The sequence below is a fragment of the Phyllobates terribilis genome, unplaced genomic scaffold (assembly GCF_046119375.1).
Source record: "Phyllobates terribilis strain yellow unplaced genomic scaffold, ASM4611937v1 Scaffold_236__1_contigs__length_3049075, whole genome shotgun sequence".
Taxonomy (NCBI): Eukaryota; Metazoa; Chordata; class Amphibia; order Anura; family Dendrobatidae; genus Phyllobates; species Phyllobates terribilis.
Window position 1 is genome coordinate 1,897,443 of NW_027362996.1, and position 27,645 is coordinate 1,925,087.

General features: G+C 44.2%; 17 non-coding genes across 17 annotated transcripts; all 17 read left to right on the top strand.

The window, feature by feature from the left end:
• The first annotated feature begins 133 nt into the window (after positions 1–133).
• On the top strand, positions 134–324 carry LOC141215698 (U2 spliceosomal RNA). Its single transcript, XR_012284753.1, has one exon. It is a non-coding gene; the product is annotated as a U2 spliceosomal RNA (small nuclear RNA).
• Positions 325–1,439: 1,115 nt separating this feature from the next.
• On the top strand, positions 1,440–1,630 carry LOC141215699 (U2 spliceosomal RNA). Its single transcript, XR_012284754.1, has one exon. It is a non-coding gene; the product is annotated as a U2 spliceosomal RNA (small nuclear RNA).
• Positions 1,631–2,745: 1,115 nt separating this feature from the next.
• On the top strand, positions 2,746–2,936 carry LOC141215700 (U2 spliceosomal RNA). The gene has a single exon (XR_012284755.1). It is a non-coding gene; the product is annotated as a U2 spliceosomal RNA (small nuclear RNA).
• A 1,115-nt stretch (positions 2,937–4,051) lies between these two features.
• LOC141215701 (U2 spliceosomal RNA) lies at positions 4,052–4,242 on the top strand. The gene has a single exon (XR_012284756.1). It is a non-coding gene; the product is annotated as a U2 spliceosomal RNA (small nuclear RNA).
• Positions 4,243–5,358: 1,116 nt separating this feature from the next.
• On the top strand, positions 5,359–5,549 carry LOC141215702 (U2 spliceosomal RNA). The gene has a single exon (XR_012284757.1). It is a non-coding gene; the product is annotated as a U2 spliceosomal RNA (small nuclear RNA).
• A 6,606-nt stretch (positions 5,550–12,155) lies between these two features.
• Positions 12,156–12,344, top strand: LOC141216780 (U2 spliceosomal RNA). Its single transcript, XR_012285790.1, has one exon. It is a non-coding gene; the product is annotated as a U2 spliceosomal RNA (small nuclear RNA).
• A 1,115-nt stretch (positions 12,345–13,459) lies between these two features.
• On the top strand, positions 13,460–13,650 carry LOC141215703 (U2 spliceosomal RNA). Its single transcript, XR_012284758.1, has one exon. It is a non-coding gene; the product is annotated as a U2 spliceosomal RNA (small nuclear RNA).
• Positions 13,651–14,765: 1,115 nt separating this feature from the next.
• Positions 14,766–14,956, top strand: LOC141215705 (U2 spliceosomal RNA). The gene has a single exon (XR_012284760.1). It is a non-coding gene; the product is annotated as a U2 spliceosomal RNA (small nuclear RNA).
• Positions 14,957–16,071: 1,115 nt separating this feature from the next.
• LOC141215706 (U2 spliceosomal RNA) lies at positions 16,072–16,262 on the top strand. Its single transcript, XR_012284761.1, has one exon. It is a non-coding gene; the product is annotated as a U2 spliceosomal RNA (small nuclear RNA).
• Positions 16,263–17,377: 1,115 nt separating this feature from the next.
• On the top strand, positions 17,378–17,568 carry LOC141215707 (U2 spliceosomal RNA). Its single transcript, XR_012284762.1, has one exon. It is a non-coding gene; the product is annotated as a U2 spliceosomal RNA (small nuclear RNA).
• A 1,115-nt stretch (positions 17,569–18,683) lies between these two features.
• On the top strand, positions 18,684–18,874 carry LOC141215708 (U2 spliceosomal RNA). Its single transcript, XR_012284763.1, has one exon. It is a non-coding gene; the product is annotated as a U2 spliceosomal RNA (small nuclear RNA).
• A 1,118-nt stretch (positions 18,875–19,992) lies between these two features.
• LOC141215710 (U2 spliceosomal RNA) lies at positions 19,993–20,183 on the top strand. The gene has a single exon (XR_012284764.1). It is a non-coding gene; the product is annotated as a U2 spliceosomal RNA (small nuclear RNA).
• Positions 20,184–21,297: 1,114 nt separating this feature from the next.
• Positions 21,298–21,488, top strand: LOC141215711 (U2 spliceosomal RNA). Its single transcript, XR_012284765.1, has one exon. It is a non-coding gene; the product is annotated as a U2 spliceosomal RNA (small nuclear RNA).
• A 1,115-nt stretch (positions 21,489–22,603) lies between these two features.
• On the top strand, positions 22,604–22,794 carry LOC141215712 (U2 spliceosomal RNA). Its single transcript, XR_012284766.1, has one exon. It is a non-coding gene; the product is annotated as a U2 spliceosomal RNA (small nuclear RNA).
• A 1,115-nt stretch (positions 22,795–23,909) lies between these two features.
• Positions 23,910–24,100, top strand: LOC141215713 (U2 spliceosomal RNA). The gene has a single exon (XR_012284767.1). It is a non-coding gene; the product is annotated as a U2 spliceosomal RNA (small nuclear RNA).
• Positions 24,101–25,215: 1,115 nt separating this feature from the next.
• Positions 25,216–25,406, top strand: LOC141216537 (U2 spliceosomal RNA). The gene has a single exon (XR_012285567.1). It is a non-coding gene; the product is annotated as a U2 spliceosomal RNA (small nuclear RNA).
• Positions 25,407–26,521: 1,115 nt separating this feature from the next.
• Positions 26,522–26,712, top strand: LOC141215714 (U2 spliceosomal RNA). The gene has a single exon (XR_012284768.1). It is a non-coding gene; the product is annotated as a U2 spliceosomal RNA (small nuclear RNA).
• Positions 26,713–27,645: the final 933 nt, after the last annotated feature.

The following is a 27,645-nucleotide window of genomic DNA, read 5'->3' on the forward strand; positions in this document are numbered from 1 at the left end:
CCGAAAAGTGCAGGCATGTAAGGGATCTAGAGGTTGACAACATGTCTTCTTAACGGGAGTCCAGGAGCTCATCTCCACAAATGGACTTTTCAGGATCCTTGGGTGGCTCCGTAGTTTGAAACCAATTCTGGTTATCGCTTCTCGGCCTTTTGGCTAAGATCAAGTGTAGTATCTGTTCTTATCAGTTTAATATCTGATACGTCCCCTATCTGGGGACCATATATTAAATGGATTTTTAGAACAGGGAGATGGAAAAAGAGCTTGCTCTGTCCACTCCACGCATTGACCTGGTATTGCAGTATCTCCAGGACCGGTGCACCCCTTCTTTAATGCAGTTTCTAAAATCAGAAAGAATTGAATTCAATGTTTTTTGTTCATTTTGCTTGTTTGTCGGATTTGGGGATGGACTCTTTGGCTTTGCTTTTCTTCTCCTCATTGGATTTTTCATGTTCAAAGTTGCAGAAGCCAGATTACAAGCTCATTTTGGTTCAACTTCAGCAACTGTGCATTGCATTGCCATGTAATGTGATGCAATGCTATCTTTCTAGCTCTCCCTTTTTACTTCCTTTTGGATAAACAGACATATTAGGCAAGCATTTTGGAGCTTTCACCTAAATAACTACAGGTGGTGAGATAAGCTGCACAATATAATTGACCTTTCAGTATATTGTTGCACACACACCATCTATTTAGCAAATGCCCTTGTTATCAACAGCAGCCTTTTAAACTCACCTGAGCTAACAGGTATGTGCGCTGGTTACTCTGCTGCGCTTAAAATTTCTTTTTTGGTTTGCTACAATGCCTTTTCTGAAACGTTGTCTCCTTCTGCTGGAACACTGACTTCTTTCATTTAATGCCTGCAGACTATAAAAGAGAACCCAACCCAAAAAGTTTGGTTGATTAGTCTGTGGCATTCTGTTAAACTGTTGCTTATGGCGGTCTCTGTGAGCTTCTCAGCGACATTCAGCCAGCCAGGTATCCTGCCTGCAGTAGATGGAATGTGGCAATGGAACGCTGGCTGCGCGTGTCATAATAGGCTCTGAGCCTTTATATACCTGTGCACAGCAGCAGCCACCTTCAGTCTGCTGCTGGACAGCCAGCAGCAGCAGCAGCAGGAGAGGTATGTAATCAGGAGCCCTCCTGCTAAGGGTAGACAGCTGCTCGTTCCACCCCACCCCCCGCCTTAATTGGTTCTCCTCCCTTCCAACGGTGTTGAGGCGGGTGGGAACAGCAGGGGGTGAAGGTGCTGTGTTTAAAGAGGTGGAGTTATGCAGATCTAAAACGCGTGGATTGCAGCAGCAGCAAGCCGAAAAGTGCAGGCATGTAAGGGATCTAGAGGTTGACAACATGTCTTCTTAACGGGAGTCCAGGAGCTCATCTCCACAAATGGACTTTTCAGGATCCTTGGGTGGCTCCGTAGTTTGAAACCAATTCTGGTTATCGCTTCTCGGCCTTTTGGCTAAGATCAAGTGTAGTATCTGTTCTTATCAGTTTAATATCTGATACGTCCCCTATCTGGGGACCATATATTAAATGGATTTTTAGAACAGGGAGATGGAAAAAGAGCTTGCTCTGTCCACTCCACGCATTGACCTGGTATTGCAGTATCTCCAGGACCGGTGCACCCCTTCTTTAATGCAGTTTCTAAAATCAGAAAGAATTGAATTCAATGTTTTTTGTTCATTTTGCTTGTTTGTCGGATTTGGGGATGGACTCTTTGGCTTTGCTTTTCTTCTCCTCATTGGATTTTTCATGTTCAAAGTTGCAGAATCCAGATTACAAGCTCATTTTGGTTCAACTTCAGCAACTGTGCATTGCATTGCCATGTAATGTGATGCAATGCTATCTTTCTAGCTCTCCCTTTTTACTTCCTTTTGGATAAACAGACATATTAGGCAAGCATTTTGGAGCTTTCACCTAAATAACTACAGGTGGTGAGATAAGCTGCTCAATATAATTGACCTTTCAGTATATTGTTGCACACACACCATCTATTTAGCAAATGCCCTTGTTATCAACAGCAGCCTTTTAAACTCACCTGAGCTAACAGGTATGTGCGCTGGTTACTCTGCTGCGCTTAAAATTTCTTTTTTGGTTTGCTACAATGCCTTTTCTGAAACGTTGTCTCCTTCTGCTGGAACACTGACTTCTTTCATTTAATGCCTGCAGACTATAAAAGAGAACCCAACCCAAAAAGTTTGGTTGATTAGTCTGTGGCATTCTGTTAAACTGTTGCTTATGGCGGTCTCTGTGAGCTTCTCAGCGACATTCAGCCAGCCAGGTATCCTGCCTGCAGTAGATGGAATGTGGCAATGGAACGCTGGCTGCGCGTGTCATAATAGGCTCTGAGCCTTTATATACCTGTGCACAGCAGCAGCCACCTTCAGTCTGCTGCTGGACAGCCAGCAGCAGCAGCAGCAGGAGAGGTATGTAATCAGGAGCCCTCCTGCTAAGGGTAGACAGCTGCTCGTTCCACCCCACCCCCTGCCTTAATTGGTTCTCCTCCCTTCCAACGGTGTTGAGGCGGGTGGGAACAGCAGGGGGTGAAGGTGCTGTGTTTAAAGAGGTGGAGTTATGCAGATCTAAAACGCGTGGATTGCAGCAGCAGCAAGCCGAAAAGTGCAGGCATGTAAGGGATCTAGAGGTTGACAACATGTCTTCTTAACGGGAGTCCAGGAGCTCATCTCCACAAATGGACTTTTCAGGATCCTTGGGTGGCTCCGTAGTTTGAAACCAATTCTGGTTATCGCTTCTCGGCCTTTTGGCTAAGATCAAGTGTAGTATCTGTTCTTATCAGTTTAATATCTGATACGTCCCCTATCTGGGGACCATATATTAAATGGATTTTTAGAACAGGGAGATGGAAAAAGAGCTTGCTCTGTCCACTCCACGCATTGACCTGGTATTGCAGTATCTCCAGGACCGGTGCACCCCTTCTTTAATGCAGTTTCTAAAATCAGAAAGAATTGAATTCAATGTTTTTTGTTCATTTTGCTTGTTTGTCGGATTTTGGGATGGACTCTTTGGCTTTGCTTTTCTTCTCCTCATTGGATTTTTCATGTTCAAAGTTGCAGAAGCCAGATTACAAGCTCATTTTGGTTCAACTTCAGCAACTGTGCATTGCATTGCCATGTAATGTGATGCAATGCTATCTTTCTAGCTCTCCCTTTTTACTTCCTTTTGGATAAACAGACATATTAGGCAAGCATTTTGGAGCTTTCACCTAAATAACTACAGGTGGTGAGATAAGCTGCACAATATAATTGACCTTTCAGTATATTGTTGCACACACACCATCTATTTAGCAAATGCCCTTGTTATCAACAGCAGCCTTTTAAACTCACCTGAGCTAACAGGTATGTGCGCTGGTTACTCTGCTGCGCTTAAAATTTCTTTTTTGGTTTGCTACAATGCCTTTTCTGAAACGTTGTCTCCTTCTGCTGGAACACTGACTTCTTTCATTTAATGCCTGCAGACTATAAAAGAGAACCCAACCCAAAAAGTTTGGTTGATTAGTCTGTGGCATTCTGTTAAACTGTTGCTTATGGCGGTCTCTGTGAGCTTCTCAGCGACATTCAGCCAGCCAGGTATCCTGCCTGCAGTAGATGGAATGTGGCAATGGAACGCTGGCTGCGCGTGTCATAATAGGCTCTGAGCCTTTATATACCTGTGCACAGCAGCAGCCACCTTCAGTCTGCTGCTGGACAGCCAGCAGCAGCAGCAGCAGGAGAGGTATGTAATCAGGAGCCCTCCTGCTAAGGGTAGACAGCTGCTCGTTCCACCCCACCCCCCGCCTTAATTGGTTCTCCTCCCTTCCAACGGTGTTGAGGCGGGTGGGAACAGCAGGGGGTGAAGGTGCTGTGTTTAAAGAGGTGGAGTTATGCAGATCTAAAACGCGTGGATTGCAGCAGCAGCAAGCCGAAAAGTGCAGGCATGTAAGGGATCTAGAGGTTGACAACATGTCTTCTTAACGGGAGTCCAGGAGCTCATCTCCACAAATGGACTTTTCAGGATCCTTGGGTGGCTCCGTAGTTTGAAACCAATTCTGGTTATCGCTTCTCGGCCTTTTGGCTAAGATCAAGTGTAGTATCTGTTCTTATCAGTTTAATATCTGATACGTCCCCTATCTGGGGACCATATATTAAATGGATTTTTAGAACAGGGAGATGGAAAAAGAGCTTGCTCTGTCCACTCCACGCATTGACCTGGTATTGCAGTATCTCCAGGACCGGTGCACCCCTTCTTTAATGCAGTTTCTAAAATCAGAAAGAATTGAATTCAATGTTTTTTGTTCATTTTGCTTGTTTGTCGGATTTGGGGATGGACTCTTTGGCTTTGCTTTTCTTCTCCTCATTGGATTTTTCATGTTCAAAGTTGCAGAAGCCAGATTACAAGCTCATTTTGGTTCAACTTCAGCAACTGTGCATTGCATTGCCATGTAATGTGATGCAATGCTATCTTTCTAGCTCTCCCTTTTTACTTCCTTTTGGATAAACAGACATATTAGGCAAGCATTTTGGAGCTTTCACCTAAATAACTACAGGTGGTGAGATAAGCTGCACAATATAATTGACCTTTCAGTATATTGTTGCACACACACCATCTATTTAGCAAATGCCCTTGTTATCAACAGCAGCCTTTTAAACTCACCTGAGCTAACAGGTATGTGCGCTGGTTACTCTGCTGCGCTTAAAATTTCTTTTTTTGGTTTGCTACAATGCCTTTTCTGAAACGTTGTCTCCTTCTGCTGGAACACTGACTTCTTTCATTTAATGCCTGCAGACTATAAAAGAGAACCCAACCCAAAAAGTTTGGTTGATTAGTCTGTGGCATTCTGTTAAACTGTTGCTTATGGCGGTCTCTGTGAGCTTCTCAGCGACATTCAGCCAGCCAGGTATCCTGCCTGCAGTAGATGGAATGTGGCAATGGAACGCTGGCTGCGCGTGTCATAATAGGCTCTGAGCCTTTATATACCTGTGCACAGCAGCAGCCACCTTCAGTCTGCTGCTGGACAGCCAGCAGCAGCAGCAGCAGGAGAGGTATGTAATCAGGAGCCCTCCTGCTAAGGGTAGACAGCTGCTCGTTCCACCCCACCCCCCGCCTTAATTGGTTCTCCTCCCTTCCAACGGTGTTGAGGCGGGTGGGAACAGCAGGGGGTGAAGGTGCTGTGTTTAAAGAGGTGGAGTTATGCAGATCTAAAACGCGTGGATTGCAGCAGCAGCAAGCCGAAAAGTGCAGGCATGTAAGGGATCTAGAGGTTGACAACATGTCTTCTTAACGGGAGTCCAGGAGCTCATCTCCACAAATGGACTTTTCAGGATCCTTGGGTGGCTCCGTAGTTTGAAACCAATTCTGGTTATCGCTTCTCGGCCTTTTGGCTAAGATCAAGTGTAGTATCTGTTCTTATCAGTTTAATATCTGATACGTCCCCTATCTGGGGACCATATATTAAATGGATTTTTAGAACAGGGAGATGGAAAAAGAGCTTGCTCTGTCCACTCCACGCATTGACCTGGTATTGCAGTATCTCCAGGACCGGTGCACCCCTTCTTTAATGCAGTTTCTAAAATCAGAAAGAATTGAATTCAATGTTTTTTGTTCATTTTGCTTGTTTGTCGGATTTGGGGATGGACTCTTTGGCTTTGCTTTTCTTCTCCTCATTGGATTTTTCATGTTCAAAGTTGCAGAAGCCAGATTACAAGCTCATTTTGGTTCAACTTCAGCAACTGTGCATTGCATTGCCATGTAATGTGATGCAATGCTATCTTTCTAGCTCTCCCTTTTTACTTCCTTTTGGATAAACAGACATATTAGGCAAGCATTTTGGAGCTTTCACCTAAATAACTACAGGTGGTGAGATAAGCTGCACAATATAATTGACCTTTCAGTATATTGTTGCACACACACCATCTATTTAGCAAATGCCCTTGTTATCAACAGCAGCCTTTTAAACTCACCTGAGCTAACAGGTATGTGCGCTGGTTACTCTGCTGCGCTTAAAATTTCTTTTTTGGTTTGCTACAATGCCTTTTCTGAAACGTTGTCTCCTTCTGCTGGAACACTGACTTCTTTCATTTAATGCCTGCAGACTATAAAAGAGAACCCAACCCAAAAAGTTTGGTTGATTAGTCTGTGGCATTCTGTTAAACTGTTGCTTATGGCGGTCTCTGTGAGCTTCTCAGCGACATTCAGCCAGCCAGGTATCCTGCCTGCAGTAGATGGAATGTGGCAATGGAACGCTGGCTGCGCGTGTCATAATAGGCTCTGAGCCTTTATATACCTGTGCACAGCAGCAGCCACCTTCAGTCTGCTGCTGGACAGCCAGCAGCAGCAGCAGCAGGAGAGGTATGTAATCAGGAGCCCTCCTGCTAAGGGTAGACAGCTGCTCGTTCCACCCCACCCCCCGCCTTAATTGGTTCTCCTCCCTTCCAACGGTGTTGAGGCGGGTGGGAACAGCAGGGGGTGAAGGTGCTGTGTTTAAAGAGGTGGAGTTATGCAGATCTAAAACGCGTGGATTGCAGCAGCAGCAAGCCGAAAAGTGCAGGCATGTAAGGGATCTAGAGGTTGACAACATGTCTTCTTAACGGGAGTCCAGGAGCTCATCTCCACAAATGGACTTTTCAGGATCCTTGGGTGGCTCCGTAGTTTGAAACCAATTCTGGTTATCGCTTCTCGGCCTTTTGGCTAGGATCAGGTGCAGTGATCTAACGGTTGCTGCCTTGGTCTCGGCTAGGAGGTGCTTGGGGTACCCGACTTGTTGGCCTTGGGGTATCGCTCTCTCTTAACTGAGGGAGCTTCACCCCCTTGCAGCTATTGGCAGGTCGGCTTAGTCCCCGGACAACGGGGAGCGATCGCGTCTTGTCTTCGGGGCGACCCGAGGAAATAAGGGCGTTTTCCTTTGCTGAGCTTTATCGCTTAGTGGGCTGTGTAAGTTCTTGGGGTACCCCTCCCTCGGTCTTGGGTTTGTTCCTGCTTTTGTGGGATTCATTCCCTTGTTACTGTTGGGGGAGGGCTTAGTCCCTGAGGGCCGAAAATGCCTTTTTCTTTTGGATTTGCGGTGGGGGAGACTCCACTGCGACAGTCCATTAGAATCATGGTGGATGAATGCCAGCGCCATGAGAAGAATCTGCAGTACATCGTGCATGAGATTCTTTTTGGGTTCTTCCACCTGGAGCGAGATAAGATCCTGTGTCTTTACGATCAGGAATTCCGTGGGCGATATACCATTTCCTTTATGGCTAAATCATGCTGTGATAATATCCATGCAGCACTGATGGTTGCGGACAAGGACGATGAGAGACTGAACGGGCTGAGCTTTGACTTCCTGTACGGTGAAGAAGAAGTACCCTTGGTGATCTTCATGTACAGCCCATTCGTCTCTGAGGGCGATATCGAAACCTTTTTGAAGCGTTACTGCAAGTCAGTGCGCTTCTCACATGATATCCTCAACTCCCAGCGCTTCTGGAATGGGAAGAGGAAATACCTGGTGAAGTTCCATCCAGATCAGAGCGGCATTGGTGGTCTTCACCACCCGCCTGCTAATTTTGCCATTGGTAATGTCAGGGGATTCCTACGCTACCCAGGAATGCCCCTTCAATGCCGGAATTGTCATGAATATGGGCATACACGAGAAAATTGTACAAGGGCTCATGTAGTCTTTTGCAACAAGTGCGGTAAGAGTGGGCACACCTCCGCTACGTGTGACTCTGAGATCGTATGTAACCTATGTGGGAAGGCAGGTCACGCCTTCAGGAATTGTCCGAGCAAAAAGTCAAAAACATATGACATGTTTAAGTCAGGTCAACTGACTATCCAAGAATACTTCGGAGGGAGTATTACTACACCTGCCCCTGGACCTGGGTTGGCGCACGCTGACGGGTCCGGACCAAATCCTTCAACGGCTCCGCCAGAGGGCCCGCTGGTAGTTCCACAGAAGGACGGTCGTAGGGGTTCCATAAGATTAACCGAGGGTTCTCTCTCTGTGGAATTGATCGATGTTCTGGCTCTAGATGTTGCCGTATCTCAGAGTCAAGAGGAAGGGTCCTCATCCAGCATGAATGCACCACCGGCATTATGTGGAACTGAGGAGACCTCTAGTACCCCGATTAAGCAAGCACCCAGATTCGCCACACCATCATCGGTGATCTTGGGTAAGGGCAAAAAGGGTACGCTCCTTAATCGATCAACCAGTGTGTCGGAAAGAGAGACCTCTAGGGCGCGAAGTAAAAAGGACCCGGCTAAGACCCAGTCGAGCCCTGGTCCTCGAACCAGAAGTCGCAGTAGTTCCGTGACCAGACCAGAGGACAAGACGACCCAGAGGGATGACACCCGTTCCATAGACCAGAACGCCATGAGGACTGCAGATGCACAGGACTTGGAAAAGATGGACAGCTCCCAGCCTCTGAAAAGGCAACGGGAGGACGTAAAGCAACCTGATATCCAAAGAAAACACGGATGTCGAGGTCCAGATGAGGAGCCAAAAGTGGATGATGCTTTTTTGCCTGCTTCAGATCCCGGTAATATTAAACAAATCCTGACCCCTGGAGATGCGGAGGAGGAGGTGCCGTGTATTGACTTCTTCCCATCTTCAGATCCTGATTCTTCTTAATGTCTGTTCCTCTTAAAATCTCCTCACTAAATGTGAGGTCCCTAAAGAGCCCTACACGTAGGGCTGCTTTATTTTCTTATTTAGAGACATTGGACTTTGATTTCTGCTTTCTACAAGAATGTGGTATACAGAGTAATTTAAATTATAAGGACTTAAAAGAAGACTGGAAACTGGGCGCTTCTGTGTGGTCCGGTGCTAATGACTGTCGTGCTGCCGGAGTTGGACTACTTTGCCGTGGACATTCTACCATCATTCAATCTGTGACTGAAATTATACCTGGCAGAGCTATTTTAATACATCTTGTTTTTAATGGACTTTCTTTACGTTTATTAAATGTGTACGCTCCTCCTGGGAAGCAGGAAAGGGCGGATTTACTTGAAATATTGCCATTATTTTGTGTTGGGTCAACCCCCCTGCTAGTGGGAGGAGATTTTAATTGTTTACGTGATGGGGAATCCCGGCAGGGTGGGGATGTGAATCGTAAAGACCGTACCTCCTATTTGTTGAAAAGTTTAATTGATGATTTTAGATTACAGGACTGCTGGAAGGAACTCTTGCCGGCGGATCCAGGTGTTACATGGTCCAATGGAAGAGTTTCTTCTAGAATTGATTTCATATTTGCTTCTACTGCCTTTAAACCTTGTAAATGTTTTCTTTTATCTAATTTATTCTCTGATCATAAAGTTTTATCTGTGTTTTTAGAGTTAGCAGGGGAACAAAATACCTCAAGAGGCCCATGGAGATTAAATACAACTCTCCTAGAGGATATTGATATTCAAAAGAGGTTTGTGCAGGCCTACCAGTGCTGGCAATCAAAGAGAGACCCCCGCGCCTCGATGCTGGATTGGTGGGAGAGCATTAAACCTAAGATTAAATTATTTTTTATTAAGGCAGGGAAAATGAAAGCAAAAAAGAAAAAGCAGTGGTTTTATGTTTTTAATATGAGATTACAAGTACTCTTTAAACTAAAAGAAGTTGGTATTGATGTGGATGATGATATTGCAAATCTTAAGTCTGAAATAAAAAATGCTCTTAATGAAAAAGGAAAACAAATAATTTTTAACTCCCATGTACAGCACCTGGAGGAAGGAGAGAAATGCTCCCGATTCTTCTTCAAAAAGGTAATGGGGAGGAGGGACGCAATCCTAAATCTTGAAGGTGAAAATGATATTAAGGGTATGTTAGGAAAAGCTTTTAATTTTTATCAACTTCTTTTTAACACTAAAGTTATAGATCCATCCTTTTTAGAGTATGCTATTAATTCCCTTGATTTTAAGTTAGATATTTTAGACCAGGGTGTTTTATCTAGGGATCTCACCAGTGAGGAACTTTTACAGATTTTTAAAAGTTTCTCCAGTGGGAAAGCCCCTGGGGAAGACGGTCTACCGATTGAGTTTTATCTGACTTTTTGGGGAATTTTAAAGAACGATATGTTTTTATTGTTTAAAGAAGCTTTTAATACTAATAAATTACCCCCATCTTGGAGGAGAGGTCTGGTATCTTTAATATATAAAAAAGGGGATAGGAGCCAACTTAAAAACTGGCGGCCTATTACGCTTTTAAACCTTGATTATAAAATTTTAGCTAAACTTATTGCAGTCCGTTTAAAACCCTTTATAGCCAAATTAATTCACCCTAACCAGGTATGTGGTGTTCCCGGAAGAACCATAGCTGAGTCCCTCAACATAATTAGGGATACCATATGGTATTCAAAAGAGAGAAGTCAAAACCTTGCTATTTTATCCTTAGACTTTGAAAAAGCTTTTGACAGGGTATCGCATGAATTTCTTTTTATGGTTCTTAAAAAAATGGCATTTCCAGAGAAAATTTTAACCCGCATTATGCTTTTATATCATTCTTGTTTTAGTCAAATTTCTGTAAATGGGTTTTTAACGAAGGGGGTTCCTCTATTATCAGGGGTGAAACAAGGGTGCCCTCTCTCACCACTGCTCTTTATCTGTGTTATGGAACCACTATTAACCATACTGAGAAAAGATAAAGTAATTAAAGGGGTACCTATTCCCGGAAGTAGGGGTATGCAACTTAAAGCCCTAAGTTACATGGATGATGTTACCATACTATGTCCAGATTCCACATCTCTGAGGAGGGTATTGAGAAACACACAATTTTTCTGTGAAGCCTCAGGTTTTAAATTAAATATAGATAAATGTGACTGTTTTAATGTGGGGGGATGGGACTCCTCTTTGACCCCTGGGATAGTGATACAGAAAAATCACATAAAAATTTTAGGAATTATTTTTAACCAAGCCAATGAGGGGGACCCTAACTGGGACTCTGCAATGGATAAAATAGAAATAAAGATCTCATTGTGGAATTTAAGGAACCTTAGTATGGAAGGTAAAATTTTAATTATTAAAGCCGTTTTAATTCCCATTATGTTGTATATTGCAATGGTGTTTCCCCCTTCCAATTTACAAATCAAGAAAGTAACAAGAATTGTTTTTATGTTTTTATGGGGTTCAAAAATGGAAAAGTTAAAAAGAGATCTGATGTACAAATGTAAATCTAATGGAGGTAAAGATGTACCCAATTTTTTTACCTTTTTCCATATAAAGTATTTCTGCTTTTGTTTTAAGGTTTTTAAATCTGATGGCATTTTTAGTTATTTTTTAAAATATGCAGCAGGAATGATTTTTAAAAGGTGGTTTAGCCTACCTTTAAGTTCTCCTGTGCTCCTGTGCCCACCTAAACAGTATGTGATACTTGAGAAAACGGTCAGACTTTTAGGTCTCCAGGAATTGGAGCCTGATATATTGGGGGACCAAAGGAAGGTATCTATTGCTTGCAGACACTCTGAGGACACAATTCCTGTCTCCAATTTTTCACAGGCAAGGTCCAAAACGGTGTGGCGAAATGTGTATGGGAAATATCTTGCAAATGTACACAAGGACCTTGCCTGGGCTATCGTCCACCAGTGCCTCCCTACCCGTGAGTTTCAACATAGGCGGGGGCTGGTGGCGAGAGCCAAATGTCCAAGAGATATATGCGGGGAAAGTGAGTCTGTATTGCATCTCTTTTGGAATTGTCATTTTGCACAGGAGGTTTGGAGAAAGGTAGGCCCACTTTTAAAATGGGCATGTGGCCTGAAAGATTTTAATCACTTTTATGTCTTTTATGGTCTTTTTAAGTGTCCAAATATTAAACAATTCCGAGTTGCCTGGATTATTATTAATTGCTTTAAAAATGCCATGTGGAAAGTTAGAAATATTTTACTCTTCACACATGATCATATTGATTCAACAGACTGTATAAAAATTGCTTTAAGTGAAATGTATATTTACTATCTCAGAGATAAAAAACTGTATGGAGCAAAAGAAGCGGCTTCTATGTGGTGTGTACAATTATGGAACACAATTAGTGGTAATTAAATAAACCCAAGTACATCTGTAATTATGATTTTCTTAATTGTTACAATGGTTTTATGATGGTAAATTGTGTTTTATACAAAAAACTTGAATTGATTATTATCATGTTTTATCATTTTATTGTAATGTTATAAATGTTCTTTTTTAAAACCTTTGTAAATATACTTTTGAATCAATAAAATTGCGTTGAAACCTTATCTGTTCTTATCAGTTTAATATCTGATACGTCCCCTATCTGGGGACCATATATTAAATGGATTTTTAGAACAGGGAGATGGAAAAAGAGCTTGCTCTGTCCACTCCACGCATTGACCTGGTATTGCAGTATCTCCAGGACCGGTGCACCCCTTCTGTAATGCAGTTTCTAAAATCAGAAAGAATTGAATTCAATGTTTTTTGTTCATTTTGCTTGTTTGTCGGATTTGGGGATGGACTCTTTGGCTTTGCTTTTCTTCTCCTCATTGGATTTTTCATGTTCAAAGTTGCAGAAGCCAGATTACAAGCTCATTTTGGTTCAACTTCAGCAACTGTGCATTGCATTGCCATGTAATGTGATGCAATGCTATCTTTCTAGATCTCCCTTTTTACTTCCTTTTGGATAAACAGACATATTAGGCAAGCATTTTGGAGCTTTCACCTAAATAACTACAGGTGGTGAGATAAGCTGCACAATATAATTGACCTTTCAGTATATTGTTGCACACACACCATCTATTTAGCAAATGCCCTTGTTATCAACAGCAGCCTTTTAAACTCACCTGAGCTAACAGGTATGTGCGCTGGTTACTCTGCTGCGCTTAAAATTTCTTTTTTGATTTGCTACAATGCCTTTTCTGAAACGCAGTCTCCTTCTGCTGGAACACTGACTTCTTTCATTTAATGCCTGCAGACTATAAAAGAGAACCCAACCCAAAAAGTTTGGTTGATTAGTCTGTGGCATTCTGTTAAACTGTTGCTTATGGCGGTCTCTGTGAGCTTCTCAGCGACATTCAGCCAGCCAGGTATCCTGCCTGCAGTAGATGGAATGTGGCAATGGAACGCTGGCTGCGCGTGTCATAATAGGCTCTGAGCCTTTATATACCTGTGCACAGCAGCAGCCACCTTCAGTCTGCTGCTGGACAGCCAGCAGCAGCAGCAGCAGGAGAGGTATGTAATCAGGAGCCCTCCTGCTAAGGGTAGACAGCTGCTCGTTCCACCCCACCCCCCGCCTTAATTGGTTCTCCTCCCTTCCAACGGTGTTGAGGCGGGTGGGAACAGCAGGGGGTGAAGGTGCTGTGTTTAAAGAGGTGGAGTTATGCAGATCTAAAACGCGTGGATTGCAGCAGCAGCAAGCCGAAAAGTGCAGGCATGTAAGGGATCTAGAGGTTGACAACATGTCTTCTTAACAGGAGTCCAGGAGCTCATCTCCACAAATGGACTTTTCAGGATCCTTGGGTGGCTCCGTAGTTTGAAACCAATTCTGGTTATCGCTTCTCGGCCTTTTGGCTAAGATCAAGTGTAGTATCTGTTCTTATCAGTTTAATATCTGATACGTCCCCTATCTGGGGACCATATATTAAATGGATTTTTAGAACAGGGAGATGGAAAAAGAGCTTGCTCTGTCCACTCCACGCATTGACCTGGTATTGCAGTATCTCCAGGACCGGTGCACCCCTTCTTTAATGCAGTTTCTAAAATCAGAAAGAATTGAATTCAATGTTTTTTGTTCATTTTGCTTGTTTGTCGGATTTGGGGATGGACTCTTTGGCTTTGCTTTTCTTCTCCTCATTGGATTTTTCATGTTCAAAGTTGCAGAAGCCAGATTACAAGCTCATTTTGGTTCAACTTCAGCAACTGTGCATTGCATTGCCATGTAATGTGATGCAATGCTATCTTTCTAGCTCTCCCTTTTTACTTCCTTTTGGATAAACAGACATATTAGGCAAGCATTTTGGAGCTTTCACCTAAATAACTACAGGTGGTGAGATAAGCTGCACAATATAATTGACCTTTCAGTATATTGTTGCACACACACCATCTATTTAGCAAATGCCCTTGTTATCAACAGCAGCCTTTTAAACTCACCTGAGCTAACAGGTATGTGCGCTGGTTACTCTGCTGCGCTTAAAATTTCTTTTTTGGTTTGCTACAATGCCTTTTCTGAAACGTTGTCTCCTTCTGCTGGAACACTGACTTCTTTCATTTAATGCCTGCAGACTATAAAAGAGAACCCAACCCAAAAAGTTTGGTTGATTAGTCTGTGGCATTCTGTTAAACTGTTGCTTATGGCGGTCTCTGTGAGCTTCTCAGCGACATTCAGCCAGCCAGGTATCCTGCCTGCAGTAGATGGAATGTGGCAATGGAACGCTGGCTGCGCGTGTCATAATAGGCTCTGAGCCTTTATATACCTGTGCACAGCAGCAGCCACCTTCAGTCTGCTGCTGGACAGCCAGCAGCAGCAGCAGCAGGAGAGGTATGTAATCAGGAGCTCTCCTGCTAAGGGTAGACAGCTGCTCGTTCCACCCCACCCCCCGCCTTAATTGGTTCTCCTCCCTTCCAACGGTGTTGAGGCGGGTGGGAACAGCAGGGGGTGAAGGTGCTGTGTTTAAAGAGGTGGAGTTATGCAGATCTAAAACGCGTGGATTGCAGCAGCAGCAAGCCGAAAAGTGCAGGCATGTAAGGGATCTAGAGGTTGACAACATTTCTTCTTAACGGGAGTCCAGGAGCTCATCTCCACAAATGGACTTTTCAGGATCCTTGGGTGGCTCCGTAGTTTGAAACCAATTCTGGTTATCGCTTCTCGGCCTTTTGGCTAAGATCAAGTGTAGTATCTGTTCTTATCAGTTTAATATCTGATACGTCCCCTATCTGGGGACCATATATTAAATGGATTTTTAGAACAGGGAGATGGAAAAAGAGCTTGCTCTGTCCACTCCACGCATTGACCTGGTATTGCAGTATCTCCAGGACCGGTGCACCCCTTCTTTAATGCAGTTTCTAAAATCAGAAAGAATTGAATTCAATGTTTTTTGTTCATTTTGCTTGTTTGTCGGATTTGGGGATGGACTCTTTGGCTTTGCTTTTCTTCTCCTCATTGGATTTTTCATGTTCAAAGTTGCAGAAGCCAGATTACAAGCTCATTTTGGTTCAACTTCAGCAACTGTGCATTGCATTGCCATGTAATGTGATGCAATGCTATCTTTCTAGCTCTCCCTTTTTACTTCCTTTTGGATAAACAGACATATTAGGCAAGCATTTTGGAGCTTTTACCTAAATAACTACAGGTGGTGAGATAAGCTGCACAATATAATTGACCTTTCAGTATATTGTTGCACACACACCATCTATTTAGCAAATGCCCTTGTTATCAACAGCAGCCTTTTAAACTCACCTGAGCTAACAGGTATGTGCGCTGGTTACTCTGCTGCGCTTAAAATTTCTTTTTTGGTTTGCTACAATGCCTTTTCTGAAACGTTGTCTCCTTCTGCTGGAACACTGACTTCTTTCATTTAATGCCTGCAGACTATAAAAGAGAACCCAACCCAAAAAGTTTGGTTGATTAGTCTGTGGTATTCTGTTAAACTGTTGCTTATGGCGGTCTCTGTGAGCTTCTCAGCGACATTCAGCCAGCCAGGTATCCTGCCTGCAGTAGATGGAATGTGGCAATGGAACGCTGGCTGCGCGTGTCATAATAGGCTCTGAGCCTTTATATACCTGTGCACAGCAGCAGCCACCTTCAGTCTGCTGCTGGACAGCCAGCAGAAGCAGCAGCAGGAGAGGTATGTAATCAGGAGCCCTCCTGCTAAGGGTAGACAGCTGCTCGTTCCACCCCACCCCCCGCCTTAATTGGTTCTCCTCCCTTCCAACGGTGTTGAGGCGGGTGGGAACAGCAGGGGGTGAAGGTGCTGTGTTTAAAGAGGTGGAGTTATGCAGATCTAAAACGCGTGGATTGCAGCAGCAGCAAGCCGAAAAGTGCAGGCATGTAAGGGATCTAGAGGTTGACAACATGTCTTCTTAACGGGAGTCCAGGAGCTCATCTCCACAAATGGACTTTTCAGGATCCTTGGGTGGCTCCGTAGTTTGAAACCAATTCTGGTTATCGCTTCTCGGCCTTTTGGCTAAGATCAAGTGTAGTATCTGTTCTTATCAGTTTAATATCTGATACGTCCCCTATCTGGGGACCATATATTAAATGGATTTTTAGAACAGGGAGATGGAAAAAGAGCTTGCTCTGTCCACTCCACGCATTGACCTGGTATTGCAGTATCTCCAGGACCGGTGCACCCCTTCTTTAATGCAGTTTCTAAAATCAGAAAGAATTGAATTCAATGTTTTTTGTTCATTTTGCTTGTTTGTCGGATTTGGGGATGGACTCTTTGGCTTTGCTTTTCTTCTCCTCATTGGATTTTTCATGTTCAAAGTTGCAGAAGCCAGATTACAAGCTCATTTTGGTTCAACTTCAGCAACTGTGCATTGCATTGCCATGTAATGTGATGCAATGCTATCTTTCTAGCTCTCCCTTTTTACTTCCTTTTGGATAAACAGACATATTAGGCAAGCATTTTGGAGCTTTCACCTAAATAACTACAGGTGGTGAGATAAGCTGCACAATATAATTGACCTTTCAGTATATTGTTGCACACACACCATCTATTTAGCAAATGCCCTTGTTATCAACAGCAGCCTTTTAAACTCACCTGAGCTAACAGGTATGTGCGCTGGTTACTCTGCTGCGCTTAAAATTTCTTTTTTGGTTTGCTACAATGCCTTTTCTGAAACATTGTCTCCTTCTGCTGGAACACTGACTTCTTTCATTTAATGCCTGCAGACTATAAAAGAGAACCCAACCCAAAAAGTTTGGTTGATTAGTCTGTGGCATTCTGTTAAACTGTTGCTTATGGCGGTCTCTGTGAGCTTCTCAGCGACATTCAGCCAGCCAGGTATCCTGCCTGCAGTAGATGGAATGTGGCAATGGAACGCTGGCTGCGCGTGTCATAATAGGCTCTGAGCCTTTATATACCTGTGCACAGCAGCAGCCACCTTCAGTCTGCTGCTGGACAGCCAGCAGCAGCAGCAGCAGGAGAGGTATGTAATCAGGAGCCCTCCTGCTAAGGGTAGACAGCTGCTCGTTCCACCCCACCCCCCGCCTTAATTGGTTCTCCTCCCTTCCAACGGTGTTGAGGCGGGTGGGAACAGCAGGGGGTGAAGGTGCTGTGTTTAAAGAGGTGGAGTTATGCAGATCTAAAACGCGTGGATTGCAGCAGCAGCAAGCCGAAAAGTGCAGGCATGTAAGGGATCTAGAGGTTGACAACATGTCTTCTTAACGGGAGTCCAGGAGCTCATCTCCACAAATGGACTTTTCAGGATCCTTGGGTAGCTCCGTAGTTTGAAACCAATTCTGGTTATCGCTTCTCGGCCTTTTGGCTAAGATCAAGTGTAGTATCTGTTCTTATCAGTTTAATATCTGATACGTCCCCTATCTGGGGACCATATATTAAATGGATTTTTAGAACAGGGAGATGGAAAAAGAGCTTGCTCTGTCCACTCCACGCATTGACCTGGTATTGCAGTATCTCCAGGACCGGTGCACCCCTTCTTTAATGCAGTTTCTAAAATCAGAATGAATTGAATTCAATGTTTTTTGTTCATTTTGCTTGTTTGTCGGATTTGGGGATGGACTCTTTGGCTTTGCTTTTCTTCTCCTCATTGGATTTTTCATGTTCAAAGTTGCAGAAGCCAGATTACAAGCTCATTTTGGTTCAACTTCAGCAACTGTGCATTGCATTGCCATGTAATGTGATGCAATGCTATCTTTCTAGCTCTCCCTTTTTACTTCCTTTTGGATAAACAGACATATTAGGCAAGCATTTTGGAGCTTTCACCTAAATAACTACAGGTGGTGAGATAAGCTGCACAATATAATTGACCTTTCAGTATATTGTTGCACACACACCATCTATTTAGCAAATGCCCTTGTCATCAACAGCAGCCTTTTAAACTCACCTGAGCTAACAGGTATGTGCGCTGGTTACTCTGCTGCGCTTAAAATTTCTTTTTTGGTTTGCTACAATGCCTTTTCTGAAACGTTGTCTCCTTCTGCTGGAACACTGACTTCTTTCATTTAATGCCTGCAGACTATAAAAGAGAACCCAACCCAAAAAGTTTGGTTGATTAGTCTGTGGCATTCTGTTAAACTGTTGCTTATGGCGGTCTCTGTGAGCTTCTCAGCGACATTCAGCCAGCCAGGTATCCTGCCTGCAGTAGATGGAATGTGGCAATGGAACGCTGGCTGCGCGTGTCATAATAGGCTCTGAGCCTTTATATACCTGTGCACAGCAGCAGCCACCTTCAGTCTGCTGCTGGACAGCCAGCAGCAGCAGCAGCAGGAGAGGTATGTAATCAGGAGCCCTCCTGCTAAGGGTAGACAGCTGCTCGTTCCACCCCACCCCCCGCCTTAATTGGTTCTCCTCCCTTCCAACGGTGTTGAGGCGGGTGGGAACAGCAGGGGGTGAAGGTGCTGTGTTTAAAGAGGTGGAGTTATGCAGATCTAAAACGCGTGGATTGCAGCAGCAGCAAGCCGAAAAGTGCAGGCATGTAAGGGATCTAGAGGTTGACAACATGTCTTCTTAACGGGAGTCCAGGAGCTCATCTCCACAAATGGACTTTTCAGGATCCTTGGGTGGCTCCGTAGTTTGAAACCAATTCTGGTTATCGCTTCTCGGCCTTTTGGCTAAGATCAAGTGTAGTATCTGTTCTTATCAGTTTAATATCTGATACGTCCCCTATCTGGGGACCATATATTAAATGGATTTTTAGAACAGGGAGATGGAAAAAGAGCTTGCTCTGTCCACTCCACGCATTGACCTGGTATTGCAGTATCTCCAGGACCGGTGCACCCCTTCTTTAATGCAGTTTCTAAAATCAGAATGAATTGAATTCAATGTTTTTTGTTCATTTTGCTTGTTTGTCGGATTTGGGGATGGACTCTTTGGCTTTGCTTTTCTTCTCCTCATTGGATTTTTCATGTTCAAAGTTGCAGAAGCCAGATTACAAGCTCATTTTGGTTCAACTTCAGCAACTGTGCATTGCATTGCCATGTAATGTGATGCAATGCTATCTTTCTAGCTCTCCCTTTTTACTTCCTTTTGGATAAACAGACATATTAGGCAAGCATTTTGGAGCTTTCACCTAAATAACTACAGGTGGGGAGATAAGCTGCACAATATAATTGACCTTTCAGTATATTGTTGCACACACACCATCTATTTAGCAAATGCCCTTGTTATCAACAGCAGCCTTTTAAACTCACCTGAGCTAACAGGTATGTGCGCTGGTTACTCTGCTGCGCTTAAAATTTCTTTTTTGGTTTGCTACAATGCCTTTTCTGAAACGTTGTCTCCTTCTGTTGGAACACTGACTTCTTTCATTTAATGCCTGCAGACTATAAAAGAGAACCCAACCCAAAAAGTTTGGTTGATTAGTCTGTGGCATTCTGTTAAACTGTTGCTTATGGCGGTCTCTGTGAGCTTCTCAGCGACATTCAGCCAGCCAGGTATCCTGCCTGCAGTAGATGGAATGTGGCAATGGAACGCTGGCTGCGCGTGTCATAATAGGCTCTGAGCCTTTATATACCTGTGCACAGCAGCAGCCACCTTCAGTCTGCTGCTGGACAGCCAGCAGCAGCAGCAGCAGCAGGAGAGGTATGTAATCAGGAGCCCTCCTGCTAAGGGTAGACAGCTGCTCGTTCCACCCCACCCCCCGCCTTAATTGGTTCTCCTCCCTTCCAACGGTGTTGAGGCGGGTGGGAACAGCAGGGGGTGAAGGTGCTGTGTTTAAAGAGGTGGAGTTATGCAGATCTAAAACGCGTGGATTGCAGCAGCAGCAAGCCGAAAAGTGCAGGCATGTAAGGGATCTAGAGGTTGACAACATGTCTTCTTAACGGGAGTCCAGGAGCTCATCTCCACAAATGGACTTTTCAGGATCCTTGGGTGGCTCCGTAGTTTGAAACCAATTCTGGTTATCGCTTCTCGGCCTTTTGGCTAAGATCAAGTGTAGTATCTGTTCTTATCAGTTTAATATCTGATACGTCCCCTATCTGGGGACCATATATTAAATGGATTTTTAGAACAGGGAGATGGAAAAAGAGCTTGCTCTGTCCACTCCACGCATTGACCTGGTATTGCAGTATCTCCAGGACCGGTGCACCCCTTCTTTAATGCAGTTTCTAAAATCAGAAAGAATTGAATTCAATGTTTTTTGTTCATTTTGTTGTTTGTCGGATTTGGGGATATACTCTTTGGCTTTGCTTTTCTTCTCCTCATTGGATTTTTCATGTTCAAAGTTGCAGAAGCCAGATTACAAGCTCATTTTGGTTCAACTTCAGCAACTGTGCATTGCATTGCCATGTAATGTGATGCAATGCTATCTTTCTAGCTCTCCCTTTTTACTTCCTTTTGGATAAACAGACATATTAGGCAAGCATTTTGGAGCTTTCACCTAAATAACTACAGGTGGTGAGATAAGCTGCACAATATAATTGACCTTTCAGTATATTGTTGCACACACACCATCTATTTAGCAAATGCCCTTGTTATCAACAGCAGCCTTTTAAACTCACCTGAGCTAACAGGTATGTGCGCTGGTTACTCTGCTGCGCTTAAAATTTCTTTTTTGGTTTGCTACAATGCCTTTTCTGAAACGTTGTCTCCTTCTGCTGGAACACTGACTTCTTTCATTTAATGCCTGCAGACTATAAAAGAGAACCCAACCCAAAAAGTTTGGTTGATTAGTCTGTGGCATTCTGTTAAACTGTTGCTTATGGCGGTCTCTGTGAGCTTCTCAGCGACATTCAGCCAGCCAGGTATCCTGCCTGCAGTAGATGGAATGTGGCAATGGAACGCTGGCTGCGCGTGTCATAATAGGCTCTGAGCCTTTATATACCTGTGCACAGCAGCAGCCACCTTCAGTCTGCTGCTGGACAGCCAGCAGCAGCAGCAGCAGGAGAGGTATGTAATCAGGAGCCCTCCTGCTAAGGGTAGACAGCTGCTCGTTCCACCCCACCCCCCGCCTTAATTGGTTCTCCTCCCTTCCAACGGTGTTGAGGCGGGTGGGAACAGCAGGGGGTGAAGGTGCTGTGTTTAAAGAGGTGGAGTTATGCAGATCTAAAACGCGTGGATTGCAGCAGCAGCAAGCCGAAAAGTGCAGGCATGTAAGGGATCTAGAGGTTGACAACATGTCTTCTTAACGGGAGTCCAGGAGCTCATCTCCACAAATGGACTTTTCAGGATCCTTGGGTGGCTCCGTAGTTTGAAACCAATTCTGGTTATCGCTTCTCGGCCTTTTGGCTAAGATCAAGTGTAGTATCTGTTCTTATCAGTTTAATATCTGATACGTCCCCTATCTGGGGACCATATATTAAATGGATTTTTAGAACAGGGAGATGGAAAAAGAGCTTGCTCTGTCCACTCCACGCATTGACCTGGTATTGCAGTATCTCCAGGACCGGTGCACCCCTTCTTTAATGCAGTTTCTAAAATCAGAAAGAATTGAATTCAATGTTTTTTGTTCATTTTGCTTGTTTGTCGGATTTGGGGATGGACTCTTTGGCTTTGCTTTTCTTCTCCTCATTGGATTTTTCATGTTCAAAGTTGCAGAAGCCAGATTACAAGCTCATTTTGGTTCAACTTCAGCAACTGTGCATTGCATTGCCATGTAATGTGATGCAATGCTATCTTTCCAGCTCTCCCTTTTTACTTCCTTTTGGATAAACAGACATATTAGGCAAGCATTTTGGAGCTTTCACCTAAATAACTACAGGTGGTGAGATAAGCTGCACAATATAATTGACCTTTCAGTATATTGTTGCACACACACCATCTATTTAGCAAATGCCCTTGTTATCAACAGCAGCCTTTTAAACTCACCTGAGCTAACAGGTATGTGCGCTGGTTACTCTGCTGCGCTTAAAATTTCTTTTTTGGTTTGCTACAATGCCTTTTCTGAAACGTTGTCTCCTTCTGCTGGAACACTGACTTCTTTCATTTAATGCCTGCAGACTATAAAAGAGAACCCAACCCAAAAAGTTTGGTTGATTAGTCTGTGGCATTCTGTTAAACTGTTGCTTATGGCGGTCTCTGTGAGCTTCTCAGCGACATTCAGCCAGCCAGGTATCCTGCCTGCAGTAGATGGAATGTGGCAATGGAACGCTGGCTGCGCGTGTCATAATAGGCTCTGAGCCTTTATATACCTGTGCACAGCAGCAGCCACCTTCAGTCTGCTGCTGGACAGCCAGCAGCAGCAGCAGCAGGAGAGGTATGTAATCTGGAGCCCTCCTGCTAAGGGTAGACAGCTGCTCGTTCCACCCCACCCCCCGCCTTAATTGGTTCTCCTCCCTTCCAACGGTGTTGAGGCGGGTGGGAACAGCAGGGGGTGAAGGTGCTGTGTTTAAAGAGGTGGAGTTATGCAGATCTAAAACGCGTGGATTGCAGCAGCAGCAAGCCGAAAAGTGCAGGCATGTAAGGGATCTAGAGGTTGACAACATGTCTTCTTAACGGGAGTCCAGGAGCTCATCTCCACAAATGGACTTTTCAGGATCCTTGGGTGGCTCCGTAGTTTGAAACCAATTCTGGTTATCGCTTCTCGGCCTTTTGGCTAAGATCAAGTGTAGTATCTGTTCTTATCAGTTTAATATCTGATACGTCCCCTATCTGGGGACCATATATTAAATGGATTTTTAGAACAGGGAGATGGAAAAAGAGCTTGCTCTGTCCACTCCACGCATTGACCTGGTATTGCAGTATCTCCAGGACCGGTGCACCCCTTCTTTAATGCAGTTTCTAAAATCAGAAAGAATTGAATTCAATGTTTTTTGTTCATTTTGCTTGTTTGTCGGATTTGGGGATGGACTCTTTGGCTTTGCTTTTCTTCTCCTCATTGGATTTTTCATGTTCAAAGTTGCAGAAGCCAGATTACAAGCTCATTTTGGTTCAACTTCAGCAACTGTGCATTGCATTGCCATGTAATGTGATGCAATGCTATCTTCCTAGCTCTCCCTTTTTACTTCCTTTTGGATAAACAGACATATTAGGCAAGCATTTTGGAGCTTTCACCTAAATAACTACAGGTGGTGAGATAAGCTGCACAATATAATTGACCTTTCAGTATATTGTTGCACACACACCATCTATTTAGCAAATGCCCTTGTTATCAACAGCAGCCTTTTAAACTCACCTGAGCTAACAGGTATGTGCGCTGGTTACTCTGCTGCGCTTAAAATTTCTTTTTTGGTTTGCTACAATGCCTTTTCTGAAACGTTGTCTCCTTCTGCTGGAACACTGACTTCTTTCATTTAATGCCTGCAGACTATAAAAGAGAACCCAACCCAAAAAGTTTGGTTGATTAGTCTGTGGCATTCTGTTAAACTGTTGCTTATGGCGGTCTCTGTGAGCTTCTCAGCGACATTCAGCCAGCCAGGTATCCTGCCTGCAGTAGATGGAATGTGGCAATGGAACGCTGGCTGCGCGTGTCATAATAGGCTCTGAGCCTTTATATACCTGTGCACAGCAGCAGCCACCTTCAGTCTGCTGCTGGACAGCCAGCAGCAGCAGCAGCAGGAGAGGTATGTAATCAGGAGCCCTCCTGCTAAGGGTAGACAGCTGCTCGTTCCACCCCACCCCCCGCCTTAATTGGTTCTCCTCCCTTCCAACGGTGTTGAGGCGGGTGGGAACAGCAGGGGGTGAAGGTGCTGTGTTTAAAGAGGTGGAGTTATGCAGATCTAAAACGCGTGGATTGCAGCAGCAGCAAGCCGAAAAGTGCAGGCATGTAAGGGATCTAGAGGTTGACAACATGTCTTCTTAACGGGAGTCCAGGAGCTCATCTCCACAAATGGACTTTTCAGGATCCTTGGGTGGCTCCGTAGTTTGAAACCAATTCTGGTTATCGCTTCTCGGCCTTTTGGCTAAGATCAAGTGTAGTATCTGTTCTTATCAGTTTAATATCTGATACGTCCCCTATCTGGGGACCATATATTAAATGGATTTTTAGAACAGGGAGATGGAAAAAGAGCTTGCTCTGTCCACTCCACGCATTGACCTGGTATTGCAGTATCTCCAGGACCGGTGCACCCCTTCTTTAATGCAGTTTCTAAAATCAGAAAGAATTGAATTCAATGTTTTTTGTTCATTTTGCTTGTTTGTCGGATTTGGGGATGGACTCTTTGGCTTTGCTTTTCTTCTCCTCATTGGATTTTTCATGTTCAAAGTTGCAGAAGCCAGATTACAAGCTCATTTTGGTTCAACTTCAGCAACTGTGCATTGCATTGCCATGTAATGTGATGCAATGCTATCTTTCTAGCTCTCCCTTTTTACTTCCTTTTGGATAAACAGACATATTAGGCAAGCATTTTGGAGCTTTCACCTAAAAACCTACAGGTGGTGAGATAAGCTGCACAATATAATTGACCTTTCAGTATATTGTTGCACACACACCATCTATTTAGCAAATGCCCTTGTTATCAACAGCAGCCTTTTAAACTCACCTGAGCTAACAGGTATGTGCGCTGGTTACTCTGCTGCGCTTAAAATTTCTTTTTTGGTTTGCTACAATGCCTTTTCTGAAACGTTGTCTCCTTCTGCTGGAACACTGACTTCTTTCATTTAATGCCTGCAGACTATAAAAGAGAACCCAACCCAAAAAGTTTGGTTGATTAGTCTGTGGCATTCTGTTAAACTGTTGCTTATGGCGGTCTCTGTGAGCTTCTCAGCGACATTCAGCCAGCCAGGTATCCTGCCTGCAGTAGATGGAATGTGGCAATGGAACGCTGGCTGCGCGTGTCATAATAGGCTCTGAGCCTTTATATACCTGTGCACAGCAGCAGCCACCTTCAGTCTGCTGCTGGACAGCCAGCAGCAGCAGCAGCAGGAGAGGTATGTAATCAGGAGCCCTCCTGCTAAGGGTAGACAGCTGCTCGTTCCACCCCACCCCCCGCCTTAATTGGTTCTCCTCCCTTCCAACGGTGTTGAGGCGGGTGGGAACAGCAGGGGGTGAAGGTGCTGTGTTTAAAGAGGTGGAGTTATGCAGATCTAAAACGCGTGGATTGCAGCAGCAGCAAGCCGAAAAGTGCAGGCATGTAAGGGATCTAGAGGTTGACAACATGTCTTCTTAACGGGAGTCCAGGAGCTCATCTCCACAAATGGACTTTTCAGGATCCTTGGGTGGCTCCGTAGTTTGAAACCAATTCTGGTTATCGCTTCTCGGCCTTTTGGCTAAGATCAAGTGTAGTATCTGTTCTTATCAGTTTAATATCTGATACGTCCCCTATCTGGGGACCATATATTAAATGGATTTTTAGAACAGGAAGATGGAAAAAGAGCTTGCTCTGTCCACTCCACGCATTGACCTGGTATTGCAGTATCTCCAGGACCGGTGCACCCCTTCTTTAATGCAGTTTCTAAAATCAGAAAGAATTGAATTCAATGTTTTTTGTTCATTTTGCTTGTTTGTCGGATTTGGGGATGGACTCTTTGGCTTTGCTTTTCTTCTCCTCATTGGATTTTTCATGTTCAAAGTTGCAGAAGCCAGATTACAAGCTCATTTTGGTTCAACTTCAGCAACTGTGCATTGCATTGCCATGTAATGTGATGCAATGCTATCTTTCTAGCTCTCCCTTTTTACTTCCTTTTGGATTAACAGACATATTAGGCAAGCATTTTGGAGCTTTCACCTAAATAACTACAGGTGGTGAGATAAGCTGCACAATATAATTGACCTTTCAGTATATTGTTGCACACACACCATCTATTTAGCAAATGCCCTTGTTATCAACAGCAGCCTTTTAAACTCACCTGAGCTAACAGGTATGTGCGCTGGTTACTCTGCTGCGCTTAAAATTTCTTTTTTGGTTTGCTACAATGCCTTTTCTGAAACGTTGTCTCCTTCTGCTGGAACACTGACTTCTTTCATTTAATGCCTGCAGACTATAAAAGAGAACCCAACCCAAAAAGTTTGGTTGATTAGTCTGTGGCATTCTGTTAAACTGTTGCTTATGGCGGTCTCTGTGAGCTTCTCAGCGACATTCAGCCAGCCAGGTATCCTGCCTGCAGTAGATGGAATGTGGCAATGGAACGCTGGCTGCGCGTGTCATAATAGGCTCTGAGCCTTTATATACCTGTGCACAGCAGCAGCCACCTTCAGTCTGCTGCTGGACAGCCAGCAGCAGCAGCAGCAGGAGAGGTATGTAATCAGGAGCCCTCCTGCTAAGGGTAGACAGCTGCTCGTTCCACCCCACCCCCCGCCTTAATTGGTTCTCCTCCCTTCCAACGGTGTTGAGGCGGGTGGGAACAGCAGGGGGTGAAGGTGCTGTGTTTAAAGAGGTGGAGTTATGCAGATCTAAAACGCGTGGATTGCAGCAGCAGCAAGCCGAAAAGTGCAGGCATGTAAGGGATCTAGAGGTTGACAACATGTCTTCTTAACGGGAGTCCAGGAGCTCATCTCCACAAATGGACTTTTCAGGATCCTTGGGTGGCTCCGTAGTTTGAAACCAATTCTGGTTATCGCTTCTCGGCCTTTTGGCTAAGATCAAGTGTAGTATCTGTTCTTATCAGTTTAATATCTGATACGTCCCCTATCTGGGGACCATATATTAAATGGATTTTTAGAACAGGGAGATGGAAAAAGAGCTTGCTCTGTCCACTCCACGCATTGACCTGGTATTGCAGTATCTCCAGGACCGGTGCACCCCTTCTTTAATGCAGTTTCTAAAATCAGAAAGAATTGAATTCAATGTTTTTTGTTCATTTTGCTTGTTTGTCGGATTTGGGGATGGACTCTTTGGCTTTGCTTTTCTTCTCCTCATTGGATTTTTCATGTTCAAAGTTGCAGAAGCCAGATTACAAGCTCATTTTGGTTCAACTTCAGCAACTGTGCATTGCATTGCCATGTAATGTGATGCAATGCTATCTTTCTAGCTCTCCCTTTTTACTTCCTTTTGGATAAACAGACATATTAGGCAAGCATTTTGGAGCTTTCACCTAAATAACTACAGGTGGTGAGATAAGCTGCACAATATAATTGACCTTTCAGTATATTGTTGCACACACACCATATATTTAGCAAATGCCCTTGTTATCAACAGCAGCCTTTTAAACTCACCTGAGCTAACAGGTATGTGCGCTGGTTACTCTGCTGCGCTTAAAATTTCTTTTTTGGTTTGCTACAATGCCTTTTCTGAAACGTTGTCTCCTTCTGCTGGAACACTGACTTCTTTCATTTAATGCCTGCAGACTATAAAAGAGAACCCAACCCAAAAAGTTTGGTTGATTAGTCTGTGGCATTCTGTTAAACTGTTGCTTATGGCGGTCTCTGTGAGCTTCTCAGCGACATTCAGCCAGCCAGGTATCCTGCCTGCAGTAGATGGAATGTGGCAATGGAACGCTGGCTGCGTGTGTCATAATAGGCTCTGAGCCTTTATATACCTGTGCACAGCAGCAGCCACCTTCAGTTTGCTGCTGGACAGCCAGCAGCAGCAGCAGCAGGAGAGGTATGTAATCAGGAGCCCTCCTGCTAAGGGTAGACAGCTGCTCGTTCCACCCCACCCCCCGCCTTAATTGGTTCTCCTCCCTTCCAACGGTGTTGAGGCGGGTGGGAACAGCAGGGGGTGAAGGTGCTGTGTTTAAA